The sequence below is a fragment of the Chelmon rostratus genome, chromosome 10 (genome assembly GCF_017976325.1).
Source record: "Chelmon rostratus isolate fCheRos1 chromosome 10, fCheRos1.pri, whole genome shotgun sequence".
Lineage (NCBI taxonomy): Eukaryota > Metazoa > Chordata > Actinopteri > Chaetodontiformes > Chaetodontidae > Chelmon > Chelmon rostratus.
Window position 1 is genome coordinate 19,350,462 of NC_055667.1, and position 5,274 is coordinate 19,355,735.

Sequence of the window (5,274 nt, forward strand, 5' to 3'; positions counted from 1 at the left end):
TGTCTGTGATCTTTATCCACTGAGCCTTTTGGGTGGGTTAATTATATTACAGCTGTAATCGTTTGTATTTGATATACTGCCTGGTGCAAGAGTCTGTCCTAAACAAACTGTGGTGGATTTTAGCTTTTGAGTATCTCTCCAGTTCTCTCTTTGTTTCAGCTTCAGTGTCACTGAGTCACTAGTGAGAATAAATATAGACAAAAGCAGCCAGAGTGGATGAATAGACTGATCAGACAGGCACAGGGGCCACAGGGGCCATTGGCCACTTTGTTTCAGGGCTCTCCCTTGACTAATCAATGACAGAGATGAGCCAGTGGCCCCATTATTAGTTTTCTCTGTTCATTATAATCAAATGCAGCTGCACCAGTCACACACTGTGAAGACCCCCCCAGGTGCTCTTAAATGTCTTTCCTGATTGAATGAAATATTTATCTCTCATCTAATTCACAATTCAGCTTTAAAGTTACTCTCCACTTTGAATATTTCCGACTTGGAGCCAAAAGAACTGCAGATTCTTGCGATACATAACGACTCTCTAAATCCTATTGATTTTCCTAGTACAGAGTTAAACATCAGTCTGACCTGTGCGTGTTATTCAAGCTGTGTTACACCCCTACAGGAGGAGACACGTGCACGACACAGGCGCACTGAATGCGAGATCAGCTAGAAATTTACCCGACCTTGTGATCGTTAATAACGTGGACACATGAGCTAAGTGGTCTTGGATAATCCCAGGCTGTTGTCACTCTTCTGCGCAGCCCTGCCCTGCCATGGAGCCAAAAACACAACCAGGCAACACCCATAAGCTGCTGACCCTCAGAATGGTAGGCAAGTTAAAACGCCATCAAAGGAAATTTTACATGAGCCTTTCTTCCACAGATGTTGTACAAATGACAAAGATTGCGTAACACACATTATCCATGGCCACCTGCAGTAACATGTCTGTCGTAATACGCTGTGCTGTTCTGCCAATTACCACTTCAGATGTAAATTATCCCTTGTGCCATTTCAACAACCACACATGCTGCTTTTTGTTCTCGATTGTACACTTTCAACAGTCTCAACATAAAAATAAATCAGCGCTGTAATAAAAATCGGTGGTCAAGCAGAAATGAACCCCTAAATGCTTAGTGCCTTGTCGGTTCAGAACATTTGAGGCCCTCTGTCTCCAGGGAGATGTCCTCATGTCATAGGCAGGGACCAAATGGTCTGTTCCCCCCACAGTAGTTGACCTCTCAGTACTCTTCTGGGGCTAGAAACCCTCAGTTCAGTAATGGCTCTCAGCCTGCGAGATAATGTCATCTGACACGCACTGATTTGGGAGAGGTAATTGCACTCCACTCTGTTGTAATTTCTCATTCATGCATGTTTGAATGGTGACTTATGCCACTACTAATTGCCCAAGCCCACTGACTGCAACCCGGTCCCATAATAATGTATCTAATGGGCACTTTCTCTATTTCACACTATTGGATTAAAGTTTAAGGTTTGATACGCTGTGTTTATTATTTGTTCTCCAAGCAGAGTGAAGTCATTCTTGCCTCAGTTCTTTTGACGATCGCAAAGCTTTAATATTCTTCAGGGTTTTCATTAAAACTGATGCCAGCGATAGTGACATCATTGTCTGCTTGGGCCCCCTAATGCAGCAGGCCTTAATGTTATCTGTCCATGATACATTGTCCTGATCCTCTGCTTTTGTTTAAACAGGTGGATACAGCCTCTTAGTGTTTGTTGTAAGCTTTGTTAAGTCAGACAGACGGGGTGTGGGGTGGTCTAAATTGATAAATTGTATCCCCCAGTCCACTATCTGTTCATTTCATGAGTCATTTCACAAAGACTTGAATGTGGAATCATCCTAACACATCATCCCATTACAGTATTATATAAGAATTATGCAAGAACCCCAGCAACAAGTATTTACACAAAGTGCCAGATGATTTTTTTTAATTATCTAATAATAGTGTTTTGGCATGTGGCTAATGACCAATAAATGTCATAGAGTCTCAAAAAAAAAACATTTTACCAGTATGTAGTCAACACAAGGCTGATGGTCAATAAGATGAAGAGGGGAAGTCTTTAAAGTGATCCAGCAAAGACCAGGCACTATTGCTCTGCGGGGGGCTACAGCATGGGAAATTAAGACCCTAGTGTAATGTGGTGAAAGTGACTGCCCACCTGTGTCTTGTAAAGACTTTCCAGGGTGTAGTTAAATGGCACGTCTGCTGTGGGGTTGCAGCTCCACTTTGCAACAGCTTTTGGTTTAGCTTTGAAATAGGCAAAATGTGTATTTCCGCGTTTTAACAAATCGAAATGCAGTGTGATTTCAACACCATGGTCACGGTCTAAAACAGACTAATATTAGTGGAATTTTACTTGATGTGAATTCAGATGAGAAATTAATTTCTCTAAATTTTGAATGAAGAGCAGTGAGTAAAATGTCAGGCACATGGAAGCATTTTGGAAAGATTACACCTCTATTGTCCATGATCATGAAAGACTAACCCACCCAGCTCTATCCACCTAATGCCTATACCATGGAAATGGGGATTTAAAGCCCACAATTTAGATTTTGTAATGGGATTTAATACTTACAGCACAGCTCTGTAGACCCACCCTTGTGTTTCACTTGATGTAGACCAAGTTAATCTGAAAGTGAAAAGGTATATGACTACTTCTCAAGGGAGCATTTGCTATTTAAGGACCCCCCCCCCCCTTCATTATAGCCAGTAAATCAGGAAGTTCACCAGATTGCTGAGAAAGCTGCAGAGTCAAGACCCTGCGGACATCAGTAGTCTTATCACACATTTGAGCTAGTCCCACCTCCTTGTCCTTTTTTACATTACTGGAACGCACAAGAGAGCTCCCCGAGGCAAAGGCTGATTTCACTGGATCGTAACACCTTTTATAATGCCTACCTACAGCAGTTTTAACTGTGCCTCACACCTAGGGGACTTTTAAGCTGTGTTCCTCCCAAACTATTTGAAGCAGTGACCCTTCCAAAGCCTATTACATTTCTGGTGAAAGCTGAGCCACCAGTTGTGAATATTGCCATTGAGTAAGCATTTAAGTAAGTGTTATGGCCCTCTGCACCCACTTGTTTGGACCAAGCCAAGCATGGTGGCCAAGAAAATTTCCCGACTTCACACCAGGAAGGATGTGACTGCTGATGCATGCCAGATGAGGAGACACTAGACAGGATTGCAAAGCAGCTGCAGCCATTTGTGACACAGGGAGAATATTTTATGTGCAATGTATGGGTGTTACTTCATGCTTTAAGTCTAATAGCACAGTCGAAATGCTTTGATGACTTCAGGTGTGGTATATAATGCGGCACCATTTCCCAATATAAAAGTAGATGACCATTATATGTATACAACAAAGCAGAATCTGAAAGGCCAGCCTTTAAAAAATAGTAGCAGATTTGTTGTTTTTATGACAGAAAAAACACAAACACATAGATAGATATACTTTATTTATCCCAAGCTGGGAAATTGCAGAGACATTGATTTAATTTAAAGTATATCCCAGGATATGCTTAAAGGTTGCTGAGCTCCAATTCTGCCAGATTGAAATGAGGAAATCACGTAACAATCTGTCCATGGCCCAGAAACAACTCTACATCACAAGCACTTTTCCTTTTGACTGTGTTCAGTCTGGTGCTGCACTTTGTGTTGTCTAGACACCAGCCTCCATGTGAAGTGCTACAGACACAGAGCATGGCATTCAGGTATTGTTTCCATGTTCTCAGACATTACATCATTCACTCCTAACATCAATTGTGCATTCACTGCCCATGGATAGGGCACAAGGACGAAACTAAATGTAGAACTGAAGCCCACAATAAAATAAAGTCGTACTGACTTCTCAGGTTTCATCCTCAACTGCCGTCATTGTACTAAAGAAATGTGCCATTTTATTTCAACCCAAAATAACTTGAAACCATCAGACCAAGTTGGACCAGCCATCACTTTACATCACTACACCTTAGAAGTATGCCTATACAGCATATGTGTAGACTGCTGCAGTTGCAACTATATGGTTGTCATTAAAGCCAACCCATTGGAACAGTGCACCAGCCAGTGATGGGCTTTCATTACTAGCGCTCCCTGACTCCAACAATATGTCACCTTTGGCACAAAGCAGCATTATGTAAAACACTTCAATACCAGAGTGTATCTGCAAATAGAGCAGTGCATCCCTCTGTGTGTCAAAAACTACAGGCACAAACCAGAAGGAGAGTTGCTATAATAACTTCAAAGCGGATGAGTGGATGGATCAGAAATAATGCAGCCAATTGAACGGGGACTGTATAATTAACATTCTGTTAACAATTCATGTTTTATCTCAGGGCCAACTTTAATGCCAGAAAATGATCTCACACACAAACAAATGAGTGGAAAAATAGGCTTTGTGTTCGTAGAGTTTTGCTCATGCTTTTACACAGCATTACACTTTTAAACATGTTGCCATGTATCTCAGTTTCAGTAGTCTTTTTAACCACTGTTCTTTTCCTAAACATCTCACTGGCTCAAGGGCATTGATGACGTGTCCCCTTTTCTTTAACCTGTCATATAATGAACTTGTCCCCTATTCACTGCTGTCCTGGGTGAGAATAATTTACAGGTAGCTGTCAGTGACACCTAGAGGTGAAAAATCATGCACTGCATGTTCTCGACTGCATGCTGAAGATCCAGACAGGCAAACTCTGCATGCATCAGAAAGATGCAATGCATGAATGACTGGCAACCAGTTCATGATGGTCTGTCTCGTCTGGTTATTTAGAATGATTTATAGCTTAATATAAAATAACACAAAATCACTTATACTGTACACAAATGATTCAGTTACTAATGCCAACCAAGTCCTAAAACAGACATGTCTTATGTAGCAATGCTTGGTTTGTGTTATCTTACATGGCTAGAGTACATGGATATGTAGATCTATCGGCTATGATTGTCAAGAATTAATCAAACACTTACATGCACAGTCAGTTCAGTGTGCATGCAACTTTATGGTAATTCCTTATATAATTTTTTCGTATGGTGTTTCAAGTTTTGTCCACCACTATATAAAGTACATGAGAGGGATAAAAGATCACAAATAATTATCAGAACACAACTCAACAGCACTAGTAGAGTCTTAAAATCTAGACTAGGAAATCTGAAAAAACAAAACAAACGAACTGTACCTTTAAGAGAACGCGTCACCGCCCCGATGCCCGCCCTCGGCAATGACGTTTCCCTACTCCCGGCATGCACACTGGAAGTCCAATTA